The 13,727-nt window shown below is 47.8% G+C and overlaps 1 long non-coding RNA gene across 1 annotated transcript in view; it reads left to right on the forward strand.

Moving 5' to 3' along the window:
- The window catches only part of LOC138288420 (uncharacterized), an 89,104-nt gene extending 76,554 nt beyond the window's left edge, over nucleotides 1-12,550 (forward strand). The window contains exons 2-3 of the long non-coding RNA XR_011202392.1: nucleotides 9,461-9,517; nucleotides 12,528-12,550. This is a non-coding gene — a long non-coding RNA (uncharacterized lncRNA). The remainder of the gene's footprint in view (nucleotides 1-9,460; nucleotides 9,518-12,527) is intronic.
- The last annotated feature ends 1,177 nt before the right edge of the window (nucleotides 12,551-13,727 follow it).

Here is a 13,727-nt window from a genome sequence, read left to right on the forward strand (position 1 = left end):
CCTCCCCTGCCTTCACACCATTTTCCAAAGGGAGGGGGTGTAACACCCTCTCTCAGAGGAAGTCCTTTGTTCTGCCACCCTGGGCCAGGCCTGGCTGGACCCCAGGAGGGCAGAAACCTGTCTGAGGGGTTGTCAGCAGCAGCAGCTGCAGTGAAACCCCAGGAAAGGCAGTTTGGCAGTACCAGGGTCTCTGCTACAGACCACTGGGATCATGGGATTGTGCCAACTATGCCAGGATGGCATAGAGGGGGCAATTCCATGATCATAGACATGTTACATGGCCATATTCGGAGTTACCATTGTGAAGCTACACATAGGTAGTGACCTATGTGTAGTGCACGCGGGTAATGGTGTCCCCGCACTCACGAAGTCCAGGGAATTTGCCCTGAACAATGTGGGGGCACCTTGGCTAGTGCCAGGGTGCCCTCACACTAAGTAACTTTGCACCTAACCTTTACCAGGTAAAGGTTAGACATATAGGTGACTTATAAGTTACTTAAGTGCAGTGGTAAATGGCTGTGAAATAACGTGGACGTTATTTCACTCAGGCTGCAGTGGCAGGCCTGTGTAAGAATTGTCAGAGCTCCCTATGGGTGGCAAAAGAAATGCTGCAGCCCATAGGGATCTCCTGGAACCCCAATACCCTGGGTACCTCAGTACCATATACTAGGGAATTATAAGGGCGTTCCAGTAAGCCAATGTAAATTGGTAAAATTGGTCACTAGCCTGTTAGTGACAATTTGAAAGAAATGAGAGAGCATAACCACTGAGGTTCTGGATAGCAGAGCCTCAGTGAGACAGTTAGTCATTACACAGGTAACACATTCAGGCACACTTATGAGCACTGGGGCCCTGGCTGGCAGGGTCCCAGTGACACATACAACTAAAACAACATATATACAGTGAAAAATGGGGGTAACTTGCCAGGCAAGATGGTACTTTCCTACACAACCCCCCCCAAACGAAGGACAATAAGACTAGTCATTCCCTGATGGGTCTTCATTGTCTAAGTGGAAATATCTGGAGAGTCCATCTGCATTGGAGTGGCTACTCCCAGGTCTATGTTCCACTGTATAGTCCATTCCCTGTAGGGATATGGACCACCTCAACAATTTAGGATTTTCACCTTTCATTTGTTTTAGCCAAAGTAGAGGTTTGTGGTCTGTCTGAACAATGAAGTGAGTGCCAAACAGGTATGGCCTCAACTTCTTCAGTGCCCAGACCACAGCAAAGGCCTCCCTCTCAATGGCAGACCAACGCTTTTCTCTAGGGGTCAACCTCCTACTAATAAAAGCAACAGGTCGATCCTGGCCCTCAGAATTAAGTTGTGATAGGACTGCCCCTACTCCTAATTCAGATGCATCAGTCTGGACATAGAATTTTTTAGAGTAACAAGGGCTTTTCAGGACAGGTGCAGAGCACATGGCCTGCTTCAGCTCCTCAAAAGCTTTCTGACAGTTTGCTGTCCATAATACCTTTTTAGGCATTTTCTTGGATGTGAGGTCATTAAGAGGGGCTGCAATGGAGCCATAGTTCTTAATGAACCTCCTGTAATACCCAGTGAGGCCTAGGAAGGCTCTCACCTGAGTCTGAGTAGTAGGGGGAACCCAATCAATAATTGTTTGGATTTTCCCCTGTAGTGGTGCAATCTGTTCCCCACCAACAAGGTGTCCCAGATAAACCACCTTGCCCTGCCCTATCTGGCACTTTGAAGCCTTGATAGTGAGGCCTGCCTTTTGCAGGGCCTCCAAAACTTTCCATAGGTGGACCAGGTGATCATCCCAGCTGGAGCTAAAGACAGCTATATCGTCCAAATATGCTGCACTGAAAGCTTCCAGCCCTTGCAGGACTGTGTTCACCAACCTCTGAAAAGTGGCAGGTGCATTTTTCAATCCAAAAGGCATTACTGTGAACTGGTAATGGCCTCCAATGGTTGAAAATGCAGTTTTAGGTTTAGCATCTTCTGATAATTTGATCTGCCAATACCCTGCAGTCAAATCAAAAGTGCTTAGATACTTGGCAGATGCCAGGGTATCTATGAGCTCATCTGCCCTGGGTATAGGGTGAGCATCAGTTTTGGTTACCTGGTTGAGACCTCTGTAGTCTACACAAAACCGCATTTCCTTCTTTACATCTTTGGAATGGGGTTTTGGTACAAGTACCACAGGAGAAGCCCATGGACTTTCAGAGTGCTCAACCACTCCTAGCTCTAACATTTTCTGCACCTCTTGCTTTATGCAGTCTCTGACATGGTCAGGCTGCCTATAGATCTTACTTTTGACAGGCAAGCTGTCTCCAGTATCTATAGTGTGCTCACACCAAGAAGTGGTACCTGGCACAGTAGAGAAGAGTTCAGAAAACTGACCCAGGCGATTTATGCAATGGTCTTTCTGCTCAGCAGTAAGACAATCAGCCAAAACTACCCCTTCCACCAGAGCATCTTGTTCTGCGGAAGAGAAGAGATCAGGAAGAGGATCACTGTCTTCTTCCTGTCCCTCATCAGTTGCCATGAGCAGGGTGAGAACAGCCCTGTCATAGTAGGTTTTCAGGCGATTGACATGGAGCACCCTAAGGGGACTCCTGGCAGTGCCTAAGTCAACTAAATAGGTGACTTCACCCTTTTTCTCAACAATTGTGTGGGGTCCACTCCATTTATCTTGGAGTGCTCTTGGGGCCACAGGCTCCAAGACCCACACTTTCTGCCCTGGTTGGTACTGAACCAAAACAGCCTTCTGGTCATGCCATTGCTTCTGGAGCTCTTGGCTGGCCTGAAGGTTTTTACTGGCCTTTTTCATGTACTCAGCCATCCTTGATCTGAGGCCAAGTACATAGTTCACAATATCGTGCTTTAGAGCTTTTAAAGGTTGTTCCCAACCCTCCTTGACAAGTGTTAGTGGACCCCTAACAGGGTGTCCAAAGAGGAGTTCAAAGGGGCTGAAGCCCACTCCTTTCTGGGGTACCTCCCTGTAGTCAAAAAGGAGGCATGGTAAAAGGATATCCCATCTAGTGCGGAGTTTTTCAGGGAGTCCCATAATCATGCCTTTGAGAGTTTTGTTAAATCTCTCTACCAGTCCATTTGTTTGTGGATGATAGGGTGTGGTGAACTTGTATGTCACCCCACACTCCTTCCACATGGCCTTCAAGTAAGCAAACATGAAATTGCTTCCTCTGTCTGAAACTACCTCTTTTGGGAAGCCCACCCTGGAAAAGATTCCCAGGAGGGCCTTTGCCACTGCAGGAGCTGTGGTGGTCCTTAGAGGGATTGCTTCAGGATATCTGGTGGCATGGTCCACTACCACCAAGATAAACCTATTGCCTGAAGCAGTAGGAGGGTCAAGGGGGCCAACTATGTCAACCCCTACCCTTTCAAAGGGAACCCCAACCACAGGCAGTGGAATAAGGGGTGCCTTTGGTGTGCCACCTGTCTTGCCACTGGCTTGACAGGTTTCACAGGACTTACAAAATTCCTTAGTGTCCTCAGACATTCTAGGCCAATGAAACAAGGGAACAAGCCTGTCCCAAGTTTTTATTTGCCCCAAATGTCCAGCCAGGGGAATGTCGTGAGCAAGAGTTAGGAGAAACTTTCTGTACTCCTGAGGAATCACTAATCTCCTGGCAGCTCCAGGTTTAGGATCCCTTGCCTCAGTGTACAAGAGGTTGTCCTCCCAGTAAACTCTGTGAGAGTCACTGACATCCCCATTAGCCTGTTTGACAGCTTGCTGTCTTAGACCCTCTAGTGTGGGACAGGTTTGCTGTGCCACACTCAGCTCCTCCCTGGCAGGCCCCCCTTCACCCAAAAGCTCAGCAGTGTCTGCTTCCAGCTCCTCTGGTGTAGGTTCTGCACAGGGTGGAAATTCTTCTTCCTCAGAAGTAGAATCCACTGTAGAGGGAGGGATAGTAGGTAGTGCTTTACTTCTACTAGCCCTAGCTTTAGGGAGCACTTGGTCCATTGTTCCAGGATCCAAGTTTCCCTGTCCTTTTTGCTTTTTGGCCTGAGCCCTGGTTAAAGCAAAAATATGCCCTCGGATGCCCAGCATTGCTGCATGGGCCTCCAACTCCACATCTGACCAAGCTGATGTCTCCAAATCATTTCCTAGTAGACAGTCTACAGGTAAATCTGAGGCTACCACAACTTTCTTTGGACCAGTAAACCCCCCCCCCCCCCAGTTGAGATTTACAACAGCCATGGGGTGGCTAAGTGTGTTGTTGTGAGCATCGGTTACTTGGTACTGGTGACCAAGTAGGTGTTGTTCAGGGTGGACCAGTTTCTCTATCACCATTGTGACACTGGCACCTGTGTCCCTGTAGGCCTGAACCTCAACACCATTTATTAGGGGTAGTTGCTTGTACTTATCCATGTTAAGGGGACAAGCAACCAAGGTGGCTAAATCAATAGCCCCCTCAGAGACTAACACAGCCTCTGTGGTATCCCTAATCAGACCAACCCCAACTAAGTTACCAAAGGTGAGCCCAGCTACTCCCTTAGATTGGCTATTAGTAGGTTTGCTCCCACCACCACTGCTATTAGTAGGGACACTAGGTGTAGCAGTAGGGGTTGTAGTGGTAGGAGGCTTGGTGCTTTTCTTTGGACAACTGGGATCTGTTGTCCAATGGCCTTTTATTTTACATAAATAGCACCATGGTTTCTTTTCTTTGTTTTGATTTGAAGAGGATTTGGACCCACCACCCCCACCAGAGTGTTTTTGTGGGCCTGATGAAGACTCATTTTTAGATTTGTCCCCACCCTTGTCAGAAGAATTACCATCCTTCTTCTTATTGCCATCTTTGTCACCCCCTGTATGAACTTTTCTGTTCACCCTTGTTCTGACCCATTTGTCTGCCTTCTTTCCCAATTCTTGGGGAGAGGTCAGATCAGAGTCCACCAAGTACTGGTGCAACAAATCAGACACACAATTATTAAGAATATGCTCTCTCAGGATCAAGTTATACAGGCTTTCAAAATAAGTAACTTTACTGCCATGTAACCACCCCTCCAAGGCCTTCACTGAATGGTCAATGAAATCAACCCAGTCTTGTGAAGACTCCTTTTTGGTCTCTCTGAACTTTATCCTGTATTGTTCAGTGGTAAAGCCATAACCATCCAGGAGTGCATTCTTCAGAACTTTGTAATCATTGGCTTCATTTTCTTTCACAGTAAGGAGCCTATCCCTACCTTTTCCACTAAATGATAGCCATAGGATAGCAGCCCACTGCCTTTGAGGGACATCCTGTACAGCACAGGCCCTCTCAAGTGCAGCAAACCACTTGTTAATGTCATCCCCCTCCTTATAAGGGGGAACTATCTTGTGCAGATTCCTGGAATCATGCTTTTTTGCAGGATGACTATGGGGAATACTGCTGCTGCCACCATGGGTTTCAAAACCCAGTTTCTGTTTCTCCTTCTCTACTTCTGAGGTCTGTCTATCCAAATCCAGCTGTTGCTTCTTGAGCTTCAGTCTGGTTTGTTCCACTCTCAGAGCTCCCTTTCTAACATTCTGTCATCAGGGTGGGTGGGAGGGACATGCCTTGAAACAGAAGTGTGGTGAGAATGGACAGAAGGAGACCTGTCCCTTACAGAAGGCACCCTAACAGCTTGGTTAACAGAAACATCACTTCTACTGTGGTGAGAAGGAATACTCTTGCTATGATGTGAGACACCACCATCTGTATGGTGTGACTCCACATCAGTACCAACTATGCTAGACTGTCTAGTAATGGGCAGGCTAGGAAGTTTCTTTCCTGAATCTTTTCCTAGGGGAGCCCCTGGATCAGATTGGGAACCATTAGCTACTTTTTCAACAGATGGGGCCCTTTTGGCCTTATCCTGTTCTCTAAGCATGTTAAGTAACAATTCCAAGGAAGGATTCTTCCCTACACTCAAACCTCTTTCTATACAGAGACTCCTTGCTCCTTTCCAGCTAAGGTGGTCATATGCAAGTTTGGACAGATCAACATTTTGGCCTGTGCCAGACATTTTAGAAAGAGTTTAAGTGATAGAAAAAGTGAAGAAAAAGTTTTTCAGAACTTTTAGAAAGACAGAAAAAAAACTTTAAAAACTTTTTAGAACTTTTTAGCAAGTTCAGAAGTACTTTTCAGCACTTAGAAAAGAGTGAAAAGAGGAAATGCAAAACTTTTTAGTTATGTGTACACACACTGAACTTGTTTTGTATATTTTTCTCTTATGAAAGGTACAATGACAAGAGTGGTAAGTAGTCTCAAAGCACTTATCCCACCGCTGCACAACCAATGTAGGAGGCTGGACTGGCTTGTAGTGAGTACCAAGGGGTACTTGCACCTTGCACCAGGCCCAGTTATCCCTTATTAGTGTATAGGGTGTCTAGCAGCATAGGCTGATAGATAATGGTAGCTTAGCAGAGCAGCTTAGGCTGAACTAGGAGACGAGTGAAGCTCCTACAGTACCACTAGTGTCACTTGCACAATATCATAAGAAAACACAATACACAGATATACTAAAAATAAAGGTACTTTATTTTTATGACAATATGCCAAAGTATCTCAGAGTGTACCCTCAGTATGAGGATAGCAAATATGCACAAGATATATGTACACAATACCAAAAATATGCAGTATAGTCTTAGAAAACAGTGCAAACAATGTATAGGTTCAATAGGATGCAATGGGGACACATAGGGATAGGGGCAACACAAACCATATACTCCAAAACTGGAATGCGAACCAAAAATGGACCCCAAACCTATGTGACCTTGTAGAGGGTCGCTGGGACTATTAGAAAATAGTAAGAGTTAGAAAAATAGCCCACCCCAAGACCCTGAAAAGTGAGTGCAAAGTGCACTAAAGTTCCCCAAAGGACATAGAAGTCGTGATAGGGGAATTCTGCAGGAAAGACACAAACCAGCAATGCAACAACGATGGATTTCCAGTCGAGGGTACCTGTGGAACAAGGGGACCAAGTCCAAAAGTCACAAGCAAGTCGGAGATGGGCAGATGCCCAGGAAATGCCAGCTGTGGGTGCAAAGAAGCTGCTACTGGACAGTAGAAGCTGAGGATTCTGCAGGAACGACAAGGGCTAGAGACATTCCTTTTGGAGGATGGATCCCCCACGCTGTGGAGAGTCGTGCAGAAGTGTTTTCCCGCCGAAAGACCGCCAACAAGCCTTGCTAGCTGCAAGTCGTGTGGTTAGCATTTTTGGATGCTGCTGTGGCCCAGGAGGGACCAGGATGTCGCCAATTGCGTCTGGGGACAGAGGGGGCGTCGAGCAAGACAAGGAGCCCTCTCAGAAGCAGGCAGTACCCGCAGAAGTGCTGGAGCAGGCACTTCGAAGAAGAGTGAAATGGTGCTCACCCAAAGTTACACAAAGGAGTCCCACGTCGCCGGAGACCAACTTAGAAAGTCGTACAATGCAGGTTAGAATGCTGTGGACCCAGGCTTGGCTGTGCACAAAGGATTTCTGCCGGAAGTGCACAGAGGCCGAAGTAGCTGCAAAAGTCGCGGTTCCCAGCAATGCAGTCTGGCGTGGGGAGGCAAGGACTTACCTCCACCAAACTTGGGCTGAAGAGTCACTGGACTGTGGGAGTCACTTGGACACAGTTGCTGGATTCAAGGGACCTCGCTCATCGTGCTGAGAGGAGACCCAGGGGACCGGTGATGCAGTTCTTTGGTGCCTGCGGTAGCAGGGGGAAGATTCCATCGACCCACGGGAGATTTCTTCGGAGCTTCTAGTGCAGAGAGGAGGCAGACTACCCCCACAGCATGGACCACCAGGAAAACAGTCGAGAAGGCGGCAGGATCAGCGTTACAGAGTTGCAGTAGTCGTCTTTGCTACTTTGTTGCAGTTTTGCAGGCTTCCAGCGTGGTCAGCAGTCGATTCCTTGGCAGAAGGTGAAGAGAGAGATGCAGAGGAACTCTGATGAGCTCTTGCATTCGTTATCTAAGGAATCCCCAGAGACAGAGACCCTAAATAGCCATAAAAGAGGGTTTGGCTACTTAGGAGAGAGAATAGGCTAGCAACACCTGAAGGAGCCTATCAGAAGGAGTCTCTGACGTCACCTGGTGGCACTGGCCACTCAGAGCAGTCCAGTGTGCCAGCAGCACCTCTGTTTCCAAGATGGCAGAGGTCTGGAGCACACTGGAGGAGCTCTGGACACCTCCCAGGGGAGGTGCAGGTCAGGGGAGTGGTCACTCCCCTTTCCTTTGTCCAGTTTCGCGCCAGAGCAGGGCTAAGGGGTCCCTGAACCGGTGTAGACTGGCTTATGGAGAAATTGGCACCATCTGTGCCCATAAAAGCATTTCCAGAGGCTGGGGGAGGCTACTCCTCCCCTGCCTTCACTCTCTCAGAGGAAGTCCTTTGTTCTGCCATCCTGGGCCAGGCCTGGCTGGACCCCAGGAGGGCAGAAACCTGTCTGAGGGGTTGTCAGCAGCAGCAGCTGCAGTGAAACCCCTGAAACGGCAGTTTGGCAGTACCAGGGTCTGTGCTACAGACCACTGGGATCATGGGATTGTGCCAACTATGCCAGGATGGCATAGAGGGGGCAATTCCATGATCATAGACATGTTACATGGCCATATTCGGAGTTACCATTGTGAAGCTACACATAGGTAGTGACCTATGTGTAGTGCACGCGGGTAATGGTGTCCCCGCACTCACGAAGTCCGGGGAATTTGCCCTGAACAATGTGGGGGCACCTTGGCTAGTGCCAGGGGGCCCTCACACTAAGTAACTTTGCACCTAACCTTTACCAGGTAAAGGTTAGACATATAGGTGACTTATAAGTTACTTAAGTGCAGTGGTAAATGGCTGTGAAATAACGTGGACGTTATTTCACTCAGGCTGCAGTGGCAGGCCTGTGTAAGAATTGTCAGAGCTCCCTATGGGTGGCAAAAGAAATGCTGCAGCCCATAGGGATCTCCTGGAACCCCAATACCCTGGGTACCTCAGTACCATATACTAGGGAATTATAAGGGTGTTCCAGTAAGCCAATGTAAATTGGTAAAATTGGTCACTAGCCTGTTAGTGACAATTTGAAAGAAATGAGAGAGCATAACCACTGAGGTTCTGGATAGCAGAGCCTCAGTGAGACAGTTAGTCATTACAGAGGTAACACATTCAGGCACACTTATGAGCACTGGGGCCCTGGCTGGCAGGGTCCCAGTGACACATACAACTAAAACAACATATATACAGTGAAAAATGGGGGTAACATGCCAGGCAAGATGGTACTTTCCTACAATAATGTTTTCTGCTCACCAATTACGGGGCATGTTTGCAACCACATGATAGTTAGGGCCTATGTATGTGTGCAGATATGTGTGTAACTGTCACAGGAGACCCATGCTATGTACAAGTTGGCCGTGATATATTAGATGCAGTACTATCATGTCTGAATGGCTGCCATTTCCTTATTCAGCCTACATATTGTATATGTTTATGAAATGGTTGTGCTGTGCACAGATTTTGAATACATTTCTTCCTTCCATACAGGTGGACCGGCACCCTACACTGTGGGAGAGGTGGCATTTGAGGACCCCGACCACTCCAGTAAGTGTTGATATGTCTCTTATGTGTTGTATTTGCTGGTTATGGACTCGTGTGTGTTGAACGCATAGCAAGGTGTGATGCGCTGGGCAAGCTTTTCTCTTGTTCCATGAGTGGGAATTCAGGCCCATATTTATACTTTTTGACGCAAAACTGCGCTAACGCAGTTTTGCGGCAAAAAAATTAGCGCCGGCTAACGCCATTCTGAAGCGCCATGCGGGCGCAGTATTTATTGAATGGCGTTAGCCGGCGTTAGCCGACCGTCGCTGCCAGGTGTGCGTGAAAAAAAACGACGTACACCAGGCAGCGCCGGCGTAGGGAAAAATGGCATTTGGGCGTCCCAAAATGGGGCAAGTCAGGCTGAGGCAAAAAAATCGTCTTAACCCGATTTGCGCCATTTTTTTTGGGCGCCCAGACGCCATTAACATGACTCCTGTCTTAGCAAAGACAGGAGTCATGCCCCCTTGCCCAATGGCCATGCCCAGGTGACTTCTGTCCCCTGGGCATGGTCATTGGGCATAGTGGCATGTAGGGGGGCACAAATCAGGCCCCCCTATGCCACAAAAAAAAAAAAAAAAAAATACTTACCACAACTTACCTTTTCTTCCCTGGGATGGGTCCCTCCATCCTTGGGTGTCCTCCTGGGGTGGGCAAGGGTGGCAGGGGGTGTCCCTGGGGGCAGAGGAGGGCACCTCTGGGCTCATTCTGAGCCCACAGGTCCCTTAACGCCTGCCGTAACCCAGGCGTTAAAAAGAGGCGCAAATGCAGGGTTTTTTGCCCCGCCCACTCCCGGGCGGGATTTTTGCCCGGTAGTATAAACACCACGCACATGCCTGGGAGTCATTTTTTAAGACGGGAACGCCTACCTTGCATCTCATTAACGCAAGGAAGGTGTTCACGCAAAAAAATGACGCTAACTCCATGAACTTTGGCGCTAGACGCGTCTAACGCCAAAGTATAAATATGGAGTTAGTTTTGCGTCGAAAAAAACGACGCAAATTCGGCGCAAACGGAGTATAAATATGCCCCTCAGTTTCTCACATGTTTTGAGTTGGCCAATGCGTATCCAATGCTATGATGTAGGGATTGTAGGCCATTCCTGTAGGCCCCAGTGTGAGTACAGGGGTTAGTCATGTGGATGACACTTGTATCAACAAGAGTCACACTGGAAGTCAGCTCCGATTTGGTCAGCCTGTCATACCCACATTCTCCAAGATTGGTACAGCAAATTGCTTTCCAATAGACATCTGCTTCCCTATTTACCTACGTAATTATGAAACAGTAGGTAGAACCTCCTAGCAGCATGTACTTCCACATGTAATGCTACAAGTATGGGGAACTTGAGTGCAATGGCCTAGGTGTGCATGCAATTCATGATCATGGGTGTTCTTGCAACTCTGTGTCTGATGTAAGTCAGGCCTTACTGGAAGTATATGTTGTGTACCAAGTTCTGCATTTCCTGACATGTGTGGCCCTATGATTGCTCTAGGGTTTGCTGACTCCTAATTGTTGATAGACCTTACCTGTGGTGTGTCTGTAGAGCCAAACAAGTGTGGAGTTTTCTATACACTCCTCGGTGTACATGTTGTTGGAAATTGATAGTTGTTTATCCACCCCCCCACTCTCAAACACGGGCATGGGTTTGTGAATGGGGTACCTAGTACTGATGCTACCAGTATGTTACACATACATGTGAATAAGTGAAGGTTTGGTTGCAACCTAGTATACACACTCAGGTTTGGCACTTGGGGGCATATTTATACTCTGTTTGCGCCGGAATTGCGTCGTGTTTTTTTTAATGCAAAGCTAACTCCATATTTATACTTTGGCGTTAGACGCGTCTAGCACCAAAGTTTTTGGAGTTTGCGTCATTTTTTAGCGTGGACACCTACCTTGCGTTAGATATATGCAAGGTAGGCGTTCCCGTCTAAAAAATGACTCCCAGGCCTGTGCGCCTTATTTAAACTCCCGTGCAAAAATGACGCACAGGAGTGGACGAGTAAAAAAAAATGACGTCCAGCCGCGTTTGCGTCATTTTTTAACGCCTGCTCAGGGCAGGCGTTAAGGGACCTGTGGGCTCAGAAGGAGCCCAGAGGTGCCCTCCCATACCCCCACGGACACCCCCTGCCACCCTTGCCCACCCCAGGAGGACACCCAAGGATGGAGGGACCCACCCCAGGGACATTAAGGTAAGTGCAGGTAAGGATTTTTTTTTTAATTGTTTTGTGGCATGGGGGTCCTGATTTGTGCCCCCCTACATGCCACTATGCCCAATGACCATGCCCAGGGGACTTAAGTCCCCTGGGCATGGCCATTGGGCAAGGGGGCATGACTCCTGTCTTTCCTAAGACAGGAGTCATTTCAATGGGGGTTGGGAGTCAAAAAATGGCGCAAATCGGGTTGAGGCAGATTTTTTGCCTCAGACCGACTTGCCCCACTTTTTGACGCCCAAGCTCCACTTACCCCTACGCCGGCGCTGCCTGGTGTGGGTCATTTTTTTTTACGCACACCAGTCAGCTCCGCCAGCTAACGTCATTCCATAAATAAGGCACCCGCATGGCACTTTGGAATGGCGTTAGTCTGCGTTACATTTTTTTATGCACAACTGCGTTGGCGCAGTTGTGCGTCAAAAAGTATAAATATGGCCCTTGGTACTATACTGGCAAGTCCAGTTACAACTTGCAGACCATGTGGCTTTAGTTTTGCTTTCCATACACTGACATTTGCAGCCCAGGTCTTGGCGGAGGATATGCAGCATGATTCTTAGCTGATAACTGGCAGAACTCAGATTGCAAGTCAAAGCAAGTTGTTACCCATCTTGTAGGTTATGGGTGTGCTATGTGTGATGTGACCTTTGTAGGCTGGCCTGCCATGTACTTCCTCAGGGACATTCAATGATCTGTCTTGTGATATGAGCTGTTACAAGTACAGTAGATGTATTGTCTGATTAACTTCTTGTGCCATTTCACACAATGCAGTTACTAATGTAGAATATCTGCATTTGACTTCACAGCTGCAAACATGACTCCAGACCAGGTCTGTAAATTCCAGCGCCGGGCCATGAGATACCAGCACATCCTGCTGATGGAGTCAGGGTTCAGGAGGATGGCCCTGCGATATCGCCATGAACGGGCCTCCGGGGCATGGAGAGCCTTCCCACAGGGTGGCCCTACTTTGCCCACCACAGCCACCACCAGCATAACCACCAATCCAAGCCAGGTGGCCCCACCCACAGCTGGGACTGTTGGTCCTACATCTGCTGGACTTCCAGGCCCCAGCCTTGACACTGGTGCAGGACAACCCACTAAGCCTGGCACCACACACACACAGACCTCCTCCACCGGTACCCAGACTGCCACAGCTCCATCTATTGACCCTGCAGCCTTCCACAACATGGACCGTAAGATGGACCATGTGCTGCACAAGTTGAGCCACCTGAGCCAGGATGTGCGCCACATTAACCCGCGTGTTAAGTCTATTAAAAGGACCCTCCGGAGGGCCAACCTCTAGACATTTTTTGATGGACATGATTCCCTCTCCTCCCTCCTCTTTCCTTGTTCTTATAGTTAGTGGGCTTAGGGGGCTTAGTGTTAGGTTAGTATAGGCTGTTAGTTTAGTTAGTGTTAGTGGGTGGGTGGTGGGCGGTCCAGATTCTTTATATTTTTACTTATTAAGTGTGTGGGTGGGTGGGTGTTTGCCTATGTTGGGGTACTTGTGTGTTTAAATAAAAAAAAATAAAAAAACATTAAAAAAATAATTTAAAAAAAAATATATATATATATATATATTTGTTTAGGATAGTATAGTATGTGTTTAGGTTAGTATGTGCTGTCTTCCATGTGTCCCGTCTCATAAGGGGGGTGGGGGGTAGATGTTTAGAACGTTTCTTTGCATGTGATAAGTAAGTGTAGCTTAGGTTAGTTATGGACAGTTGTGGGTAATGAGTAGTCAGGGTAGATTAGGGTAGGTAAGATTTTTCCCTCAGTTTCCTCTATTGTGATTAGCATCACATAAATATTTGGTTAACCGTTAATAGGTTGTGTTGAATGATACTTGATCGTGGGTTTGGATTCAGTGTACATACATTTTGTACTATCACATTTGTGTCCTATGCTACAAACAAATCCCAACTGAGCTGTACGAATGGCAGCTAGCCCAGAGCTACCTTGCAAAGTGTCGACCCTTCGTTGCAACCACCAATCACAGTTAATAT

This window comes from Pleurodeles waltl, chromosome 4_1 (assembly GCF_031143425.1).
Source record: "Pleurodeles waltl isolate 20211129_DDA chromosome 4_1, aPleWal1.hap1.20221129, whole genome shotgun sequence".
In the NCBI taxonomy this organism is placed as follows: domain Eukaryota; kingdom Metazoa; phylum Chordata; class Amphibia; order Caudata; family Salamandridae; genus Pleurodeles; species Pleurodeles waltl.